This window comes from Petaurus breviceps, unplaced genomic scaffold (assembly GCF_028583685.1).
Source record: "Petaurus breviceps papuanus isolate PSGF00001 unplaced genomic scaffold, PetGlider_PUasm1.0 387, whole genome shotgun sequence".
Classification (NCBI taxonomy): domain Eukaryota; kingdom Metazoa; phylum Chordata; class Mammalia; order Diprotodontia; family Petauridae; genus Petaurus; species Petaurus breviceps.
The window spans coordinates 1,981,738-1,992,348 of NW_027186308.1; the positions used below are offsets into that span (position 1 = coordinate 1,981,738).

General features: G+C 52.2%; 1 long non-coding RNA gene across 1 annotated transcript; it reads right to left on the bottom strand.

The window, feature by feature from the left end:
- Positions 1 to 4,481: 4,481 nt before the first annotated feature.
- On the bottom strand, positions 4,482 to 9,568 carry LOC138170784 (uncharacterized). The gene is made up of 3 exons (XR_011170748.1): positions 9,438 to 9,568; positions 9,275 to 9,348; positions 4,482 to 5,358 (listed from the first exon to the last, which is right to left on the bottom strand). It is a non-coding gene; the product is annotated as an uncharacterized lncRNA (long non-coding RNA).
- Positions 9,569 to 10,611: the final 1,043 nt, after the last annotated feature.

The following is a 10,611-nucleotide window of genomic DNA, read 5'->3' on the forward strand; positions in this document are numbered from 1 at the left end:
CCCAGTGCTCTGTGCACCATGGCACCCCCAGCTGCCCTCAGAGCAGCAGAGAAGCTACCGCACATCCCAAGATTCCTCCCCAGGGGCCCCTTTTCTTTTTTTTTTTTTTTTTGTGCACGGGTGGGATGAGGAGTGCCCAGGCTCCCTTCCATCTCCCCCATGGGGCATTCTGCCTTTCTCGTCCTCACGCCCTTACAAGATGGCATCCTCCTGGAGAATAAGGGAGCATTCTGCCTTTCTCACCCTCACCCCCTTACAAGATGGCGTTCTCCTGGAGAATAAGGGCTGTCTGTCGTTGCACCTTGTGACCACACGTCCGGTCACAGCACAGTGCCTTGTATAGCATGTGTTGGCCCTGCTTAATTTTTGGACAGAGCCACTGACATCACAGGCGATGTCTTGACTTGGCCATGAATTGGATTTTAGTGAAGTGGAGTTGCTCGAAGTCATTGGCCTCACTCTTCGTGGCCACTGGAGCAAACTGTTCTCATCTGCCCACTCTGCCAGGGAAGTCTTCTCATACTTGGGATAGACTCCCCCTACCTCACCCATGGGCTTGAGGTCCATTAGTTACCCTCCATCTGGTTTAGTCCATTGGCCAAGACAGAATTACTGAGGTGTGACCGCTGCCCAAGCTACAGCTTCTTGGAGCTACAGATAAGAATGGATGAATCGGGTAGACCCCAAAGGTTGATGAGCAGGGCAGGCGAGCCCTCCCACCTCTCCTGTACACCTCTTTATACATCCTAGAACACAAAGAGGATCTGCTTTTTCTAGCCCTGCCCCCCCCATTTTCCTTGCTTGCTAGAACACACTTGAGTTGGGAGAGGGGAATGGCTTGGGGGGGGGAGGGCTAGGGCAAGCAGGAGCTGTGTGAGGTGGAGGAAGGATCAATTCCTGGATGAAGGATCCCTCCTTAGATCCTTTGCTATCTTCATGCCCAGGTGTAATGGGAATGTAAATTTTTAAGATCTTCCCTGCCCCTAGGCTTAAGTGCACCTGGAGCCTATGGTGGGAGGCTTGTTTCTCAAGAGATTGTGCAGTGGGTCAAGAGGGTTGTTATATTCTCTGACCCAGGAGAAGGCTATATAAACCCTGATGTGAGGCTTTGTTTTGGGGCTCACTCTGAGAAGTGTTGTGTGATTTGACCAGATGAGATTCTGGGCAGCCATTGTTTTGAGAGCCGCCCGGCTTTGAAAAACCCAGATGTTGATATTTTCCTCTCTGGTAACTGTGACTTGGTATGGATGTAATGGTTGGACAGTTTCGAAGCCTGTCTGCTTGATCTTTTTCTCTGTCTTGATAAATCTGTCTGTATTCTCTGAAGTTCGGGGTGCTGACCTTTTCCCCCTGAACTAGGTAAACGATATATGTTTGATTAAAGTAGCCCTGTTAACCCATTTTGAGTTGCTTTCCTTTAGCAAAGCAGATCTAAGAACCTGTGTTGGCAGCCACCCTGGGGGAGCTGGGATGCTTACTGCTACACCAGGGAGCACTGGCCTTTGCTGGGTTTTCCTGAAGGAAATAGTTGTGCCTAGTGAGTAGTCTTCCTCAAGCACAGGCATATAGCCAAACCTTTAAAGCCTCTGATTCTCTAGTCATTTCCCCCTCAATTTATAGCCTACATCTGCTGATTCTCTAGACTTGGGCCCAGTTACAGACACACACAACCCCTCACGCACGCATGAACTTCTCTTCACTCAAGACAGCCCCATAGCTCATTTTCTGGCCTCTCCAAATTCTGTCTTCCCTATACACATGCAGCATCAGCTGGCAGGGCCCATGAGGTGCCCCAGAGATGCCCTTCCTTGAGGATGGAAGCAGAGGGCTAACCTGCTCCAAATCAGGACTGGTCAAGCCAGGACCCCCAGGGGCCTGCAGTGGTTTTTACTCTTTGGGGAAAGAAATTTAAATAAGAAAACACTCATTTGATTTCAATCGTGGGTAAAGCCCTTCCCTTCTGGCCTGGCTCCCTGGACGGAATGTGAACCCCTTCGTTGGGTTCACACCAGCCACAGGTTGACCTAGCTGAGGGAAGAGGTTCCTTGGGCAGCCTGCAGAGTGAAGGTGAAGGATCCGGTCAGTGGGTCTGTCTGCTTCCCCTGATCCTCTGGACTCACCTCCACCTCCTCCCCTCTCACTGGAGCCCTCTGGTCCTGGCTGCGAATGTCACCTCCAGCTTCACATCCTTCCCTGCTGCTAAGGCTGTCCCGGGTCTGGATGCAGAGTTTGCCGGTCCCTCACCCTGTCAGGACTGGTTTGCTCTGCCCTTACCCTTGTCCTTTGCTGCCTTCCCTGACACCCATCCAGGCACAGAAGAGCCAAGTCTCCCTTCTTGTCTTTCCCTCCTCATCTTCTACATGTGAGAGATGCTGCTCACTCTCCTTCCCAGCCTTTCTTTCCTCCTTGAGTCCATCCTTCATCCATCCTTCTCCTTGGAGTGAGGACAGGGCCCCAGGGACTGTGGGAGCCCAAATCACTCCGTGATGAAATGGCAGCATCGACAATTGCAACACACTCAACAAAATGTTATTATTGGAAATACCAACTCAGAAAAGCAAAAACACAATAGACACCAAAAATCTGGTATCAAAAGAAATCTATTAGGGAGAAATCCAAAGGAACATCACTTATGGCCAGAAGTGGACCCTGTCCTTGTGTTTTGTTTTGCTTTTTGGAGGACAATTGGGTTAAGTGACTTGCCCAAAGTCACACAGCTAATAAGTGTGTCAAGTGTCTGAGGCAGGATTTGAACTCAGGTCCTTCAGGGCTGGTGCTCTATTCACTGTGCCACCTAGTTGCCCCATGACCCCATCCTTCTTGTGGAAGGAGGAGGAGTGAAGGAGACAGAAGCCAAGCGAGTTTTATACATTAGCTTGGTGCAGACACTGCCTTTGGAGGAGTGATTGTTTCGTTCTCTTCTGGGTTCACCTCTCCATTATCATACATTATTACTAACAAGGCTCTAATTCTATTAGATAACATGCTTAATACATGAGGTTCATTGAGGAAGCCCAGTAACAACCCCAGAATACTGACACCCCACCCCACCCTCCCACCACAGGTCTAACCAGTCTTTATCTGGATCTGAGGATCCCAAGGCTGCTCTCTCATTGGTCAATCCACCTGCTATTGCCAGCCCCTTTTTATTTGACTCTTTTTTCACCTTTCGTATTATCTAGGAGTTCTGTGGGAAATGGGAATCCGACCTCTTCCCAAGGCTATGGCCTCAGTTCCTCCCAAGGCTGCTGCCTGGTCTGCTAACCTCACTCTTTCAGCAATTTTGCAGTCCTGTGGACACTTAACCCTTTGCTATTTCTCATATTATCAAGCCCCTATTGCATGCAAAGCATGGTGTTAGGGCCCCTCCCATACAGCCCACCCCACCCCATCATCCTGGAGCTTCCATTCTTCAGGGGGTGAGGTGGGGAGGTGACATGGATAGAAGTGTGTTTAATACCAGGTAGAGAGTGATGGAGCAAAGTATTCTGGCTGGACAAAACACTTTCAGCTGGGAGGATCTGGGAAGACTTCATGGAGGAGGTAACCAGAGGCAGTCAGACCCAAGGGAGCAGAGCTTGAAGGAGAAGGTTTGTGAAGGCAGGAGGAATGGTCTCCCAGGCCCCGGGGTCTGACTGTTCTCCTATACATAGCTCCAGGGGCCAAGTCATTCAGGGAAGTCCCAGAGGAAGCCTCCTCCTCTGCATCATAGAGTTGCAAGGGACCCCAGAGGCCTATCGTCCACCCCCCTCACACTACAGTTAAGAAGGACCAAGGAGGTGAAGTGACTTATTCAGGGTCACAGCTCTAGGATCAGGGAATCTAATCCAACTACCACATTTTACAGAGAAGGAAGCCAAGTCCTGGGGAGGTTAAGCCCTTGGTCCAGGTTGTCTGGGACATGGAGTAGGTGAAGGAGAATTGTGCAAAATAAGACTGGAAAGAAGCGGCTCAAGTCAAATTGTGAAGGACGGGCTTGCAACATTAGCCTTCAGAGTGGAAAAGCAGCCACCAAAGGCTTTTCTTATTATTTGGGGGAGGAGAGGGAGTGCCATAGGCAGACTGGAGGAAAATCACTTTGGCAGAATGCCTGTCGTGGCCAAATTCTTGTGCACTGAAGATGCGCCATTAATGAGAGGGAGTTTTCAGTTGGTTAAGTGATGGAATGAGAATCTCCCAGCCTGGGGTCCCACTTCCCCTTGCAGAGAGCCTGGAGAGACCAGGAGGGAGGCTGGACCTGTGGAGCTTCCTGCAAGAACCCTCAGCCCCAGGGGAGAGTGGAGGACGCAGGGAAGGCCTGGCTCATGATTCCTCTCTTAAATATCAGAGACAAAGACAACAATCAGTCAGCTTCTCATGGGCAATAATTCACATGCCATCTAGAAGAGAGATGGAAGGTCCAGTCCATCATCAGGGCATTCTTACCTGCCCAGATGTGCTAAGCCTTAGAGGCCAAACATCTGGATGGTGGCCCAGCCTAGGACTGGGTCTGCCTAGCTTGTTTCCTGGCCACTTTAGGATAAAGTAAAGAATAGAGGTCCCCAGGGCGGAGGTCAAGGCCTGGGGCAGAGACTTCAGCGGCTCCACCCCTTCCCATGCATGCCCTAACTGTCCTACCTACTCAACAGGGATGTGGACAAGATTACCTTTATCGAAGCTACAAATCTTCTCAACCACAGTTAACATGTTCCTTTTTCACTAACGATCACTCCGAGGGCTAAAGCATCTGCCTCAGCGCAGAGGGCAGCCATAATTCCTGCCAAGTCACAAACTCTGAGCAGCCCTGATCAGAGACGGCCGCCGTCTCCCTTTCCCCCCAGGTGCTGGGGCTCCCTGCGTCAGGCCTGCAGGAGGGCACCCATGGGGTGGGGGAGTGACTTGCATTTTTCCGTCATTCTCCCGTGGATTGCCATTGCTCCACAGAGAGGAAGGGTCCATTTCACCCTGGGGCTCCCCACCCCCTGCCCCAGTCCTGTGGTCAGGTGGAACAAGCAGGACTCCAGTCCAGGGGGTGACATCTCTGATTGAGAGGCCCCGACAGCTCTGGTTTGAAATGCCATCTCCCAAGGAGGGGCAAGCACGGGGGCAGTGTCCCTGGAAGGACCAGACCCCAGGTCTCCTGGTCTTCCTCCACAATTATAGACTTGCTCTCCTGACCCTGGCTGGCTCTCTCTTGTGAGAGTCACTGGGGACCTCGGGGCCACACCCCTGGAGAGACTGTGAGGGGTCTGGGTTCATACATCCCAGCTCTAGCCCTGGAAGCCCTTCACAGCACAGAAGAGTCTTGTGAAAGATGGGGGCGTTCCTCCTCTGGCAGACAGCAGGTGGTGCTCTAAACCCGCATTCGCTCCAGCTGGTCTGTAGAAGGGGAAAAGGAGAAGCCCATGTCCTTCTGGGGGTCCCATCAAGCTCCTGGTCGTCCAGTAAAGGCCTGGGGGCCTGGGGAAGCAGGGGAGGGCCCTCTCCATCCAGGACACCTGGGCCTGCCCCCAGCCCCTCTGCTGACCACACTGATGGGGTTCAGAGACAGCACAGGGCAGAGATGTTCTTGGCTGAGCAAGCCCCCAGCCCCAACTTGGAAGTACAGCCCCCGGGCCCAGCTGCCCACACACTCACTGCCAGAGCCAGGGGCCTTCCCCCTCCCTTTCCTTCACAGGCTGTGATAACGCCCCACTCTCCCCTCAGAGCCCCTCACTGTGGGTCTAATAACTAATCATCATCATAACCAACATTTGTACGGTGCTTGGAGGGCTTCAAATAACCTCATCTGCCTTTCCTCATTTGATGCTCACAACAACCCTATAAGGGAGGGGAAGGGAAGCAGCATTTATATGGCGACTACTGTGTGCCCCACACCGGTGTCAAGTGCTTCTTAAAGGCTGGAGTTGGAATCCCTCCTGCGAGGTTTTGTGACAGCAAAACCTCTGGGCCTCAGTGTCCTCATCTGTCAAATGTGAGTGACAGCAGCTGCTCCCCCACACCTCACAGGAGTGCTCTGAGGCACATGACAACCATGTGGTCCACTGCTGCGCACATGTTAAGGTCCAGCGAAGACGAGAGTTAGGCCTGTTCTAGGCACGAGCCAGATACAAGAACCTTGGGCTGGGTTGTTATCCAGCATCCCCGGTGCCTTGGCCAAGGGGGGTTCGAAGCAGCCTCAGGCTCCTCTCCCGCCAAGCCGCCCAGACCTGGGGCAGAGCTGGATACTGGTGGCGATGTTCTGCACTGAGAAGTACCTTTTGAAACATGGGACCGCCTAATGAGAAAGCATGTGGTCAATGGAACACACATGCACACACATGCACATACAAATGTGCTCACACACGTGCATGTGCACATGCACATACAAATGTGTTCACACACAGACACAGATGCACATTCACATGCATACCCATGGACACACACGCGCACAAGCACACATGTGCATGCACACTCAAATGTGCTCACACACGGACACACACGTGGATGTGCACATACACACATGCACACACAGATGCACCCACATGGACACACACATGCACATGCGCACAAATGTGCTCACATGTGCGTGTGCACATGCACAAATGTATTCGCACATGGACACACATGAATGTGCACATGCGCACACAAATGTGCTCACACAGTACATGTGCTCATACATGCACACACAAATGCACCCACATGGACACACACATGCACATGCACATGAACACACAAATGCACTCACACATGGACACACACACTCACACAGAGACACACACTGTGTGGCTTAAAAGCACCAACTAACCCCCCCAGGCTTCTGCCACTATTGCTCTGGTTCTGATGACACCTTGCTTCTCCACAGACCAGGTTTATCCAGTAACACTATATGACTTTTGAGTCCTAAAAGGCCCCAAAAGAATGAAGGCTGAAAACTCCCCCAAAGGGCTGTGGACCACCACACAGCAAGTGAGACCAGCGACAGCCCATGCCCAAGGCTGCCCTTCCCATTACCCTGCAATGGCACCAGGACACAGGAATGAGCGTGAGAAATGGCGTGAAGGACATGGTCAGAGACAGAAGTGACTGGGAAAGGAGCAGGGCTGGTTAGGTATTGGCAGAGAGGGACGGCCCAAAGAAGGCCCCTGGGCATCATCAATGCTGTCCAGGGTGTGAAGAGATCTCTCAGAATGTCAGAGAAGCCCCTTTGTAGGGCCATCCTAGGAGGACATTTACATGAGACAACAGCATAATGGGCTTCCATCTGCACCACTGGGGCATTGCCCACATTGGGGAGATCATAGATCCACTGAAATATGGAAAAATGAAGCAAATGTAAAGTTTTACCCTTTGATTAAAAAGTCAACCTCACCAAGACAAGATGGGAGGAGGGGAAGCTCCTCTCCCTCAGAGAAGTACCAGGGGCCAGGCCTCATTAGAGGCCACCACCCTGTTTCCAGTGACTGAGGACCTGGGGAGAATCACAATGGAATTGTATCCTATGAAGAACACAGCTGACAAAATCAAATCTTTTGGGGCCAGGAACTAGAGCCTCTGACCCCAAAAAGATCTCACAAACCACCGAGCAAAGAAAGGATCGTGAGATGACCTCCCCCCCCACCCCCCACCACACACACAGCAGCTCTTTTTGCGGGTGACCAAGAATTGGAAATTGAGAGGACACCATTCATCGGGGAATGGCTGAACAAGCATGGCATATGAGAGTGTAATGGAACGCTATTGTTCCGTAAGACGGGATGAGCAGAACTTCAGAAAAAACTGGAGACTGGACTATGAACTGATGCTGAATGAGGGGAGCAGAACCAGGGGAACGCTGTCCCCAGGTACAGCCGCATCATGTCATGATCGACCATGACAGATCTCATCAATGCAAGGATCGAAGATGCTTCCAGAAGACTCATGATGGGAAATGCCATCCAGATCCAAAGAAAGAACCAGAGTCTGAACCAAGAGCCAAGCAGACGGGTTTCTCTTTCCTTCTTTCTCCTGGTTTTTCCCTTTTGTTGATTCTTCTTTCACAACATGACTAAGGTGGAAATATGTTTAAAATGATTGTACATGCATAGCCTATATTACATTGCACGCCATCTTGGGGAGTGGGGAGGGAAGGGAGAAAAAATTGGAGCTCAAAATCTTATGGAAGTGAATGTTGAAAACTAAAACATGAAGAATGTAGGAAGCAAAGAATGAGGGCAGAGCCCAGACCGCCAGCAGATCGCAAAGAGCACACACGGCTTTGGGATCCCTCCACCCCGTTTCTCTCACTAGGGCCAGAAAGGGGGAGATTGTGCCAGTCTTGTTTCAGATGTGGCCTGCAGGCAGCATCCCTCCAGGAGCCTGAACTTTACACAAAGGAAGTGAAGAGTCGATGAGAAGACATTCCGTCCGGGCCATGCGCGCCTTAAGGTTTGGGGATACGTTCTGACTGGGACAGTGGAGCAAGTGGAGAGCGAGCCTGGGGGGGGGGGGGGGGGGGGCGCTCGATTAATGGGGAAGAGGCATTCAGAGTGGGAGAGAAAGGAAGGAGGGAACAGCAGTCCCTTTGGTGAGCGGTGGGAGTATGGCGAGGCCAGCTCTTGGCCTCCTTGCTTGGTCCTGCCCCACATTCGCCGGCTGCCCCAAGAAGCCATAACCAAGTGAGAGCATCAGCGCTGGAATTGGGAGACTCCGACTGCTGTCTGCCCAAAGAGAGGGAATGGTGAAGCCATTGGGGTTCCTCTGGGTCCCACCTCCTCCAGGAAGCCTTCCCCGACCTCTCTCGAGTGCGCGACCTCCCCTTTGCCCACCATCTCCTCTTTACCCTGCGCAGAGTTGGCTCCGTCTGGACTTGTTTGCGTGTTGTCTCCCCCACTAGGCTGGGAGCTCCCTGAGAGCAGGGCCTGTCCAGGGGTTAGCGCGGCGTCTGGCGAATGACAGCGACTACAACTATGGTGGTGGTGGTGGCTAACACTGGATGGCGTTTGCCGGGGGTCTGGCGCTGCGCTCAGCATTGTACAAACGGTCTCTCATGTGAGCATTCACAACACCCCTGGGAGTCAGGTGCTGTTATTATCCCCTTTCACAGGTGAGGAAACTGAGGCAAACGGAAGTTCAGGGACTTGCCCAGGGTCACAGAGCTAGGAAACGTATGAGGCCAAATTTTAATTCGGGTCTTCCTGAGTTCAGGCCCAGCACTTGGGGAGCTGTGGCAATTCTGGCCGCACTTAATCGGTGTTCATTGACTGACTCCAAAATTGCCTAGCGGGCTTACCAGAGGTAAAGCAACCCACGGGCACATTGCGTCCCTTCTCCATACCTTAGTTTCTCCCACTGTAAAATGAAGGTGTTGGGCTGAAGAGGCAGGAAGACGCTGTGCAAAGAGTCTGGGATCTGCAGTGAGAGCATTTGTCATTGACATCCTGTTTGACACTGGACAAACACCCAAAAAGCTTTCCCTCTCTGGTCCTCTGCCTCCTCACCTGAACATGGAAAGTGCTGAACCAGATGGGGCCTCTGATCCTGTGGGATTACATTCTCTCAGGGGCCCTTCCAGCTCTAAACACTTTCAATTCTGGACAGCCTTCTCTGTGGGTCTCTTGCCTCAGTCACCTGGCTTCTAGTTAAGCAAAAGAGACATTGTTTGGGCCAGTCCCATTGGCCTGACTCTCATTCCCCACCCAGGGCAACAGCCTGAGCCCCCACTCCCCCGAGGCCATCAGCCTGACCTTTACCCCCAGGGCATCAGCCTAACCCCCCCCCTCGCCTCAGGGCATCAGCCTGATCCTCCTTGCCCCTCCATGGTTTCTTCCAATCTGTCCAAAGGGCTTTCCCTAACTCCCGAGAAAGCTGAATGGTTTCAAGAGACTAGAGGTTAAGCTAGAAGAAAAGAATTGGGACTGTCAGGTTAATTTTGGGTGCTCAAATCCATTTCCAAGTAGCCAGAGACTCCAAAGGCAGTGTTTGAATGACCACTCTCCTCTGGAAGGATAGAACAGTCAGATTCCACTGAACCCCATGGGTTTTTGCGAGTGAAAAAGAAAGGGGCCAGAAATGTCAAAATACAGAGTTCATGGGCAGATTATGGGAGGACTCTGGCTAAAATGGGATCTCCTGGGGCTGTGGAACCATGAGAGGGAGGCGTAAAGCAGGGACAGTGGCCATCAGACAGTCCAGAGGACAAGCCAATATAGGGGAGTCAGGGCATGAGAACTCGACCTTCTTCATGGGAAGGGTCTCTGTGAGGCCAGGGGGCAGCAGCTCCACTGTGGAGGCCAATGTCAAGGGAGAAGGCATGAGAAGGAGCTTCCCTTCGGGCCCCATCCTCTCCTTGCCTCTCTAACAGTACTGAAGAGTGGATGCATATGGCCTGCCAGGGCAGGGCATTGGCCCCAGTGCTGGGGACAAAGGGAAAAGAGCAAAGAAGTCCCTGAACCATTTCTGCAGGGTCACGTTCTGTGCTGGGCATCCCACGTTAGGTACAATGGCGAGTGGACCTACATTCAGCTGAAGAACCAGGAGATACCCAGACAAGAGAAGAGAATTGCGGGGCAACAGGAAAACTCATCAAACATTTACAAGTCTCCGAGGCAGAAGAAGGGTTGGGCTTGTCCTTTCTGAACCCCAAAGGACAGAACCAGGAGCCACGGGGACGAC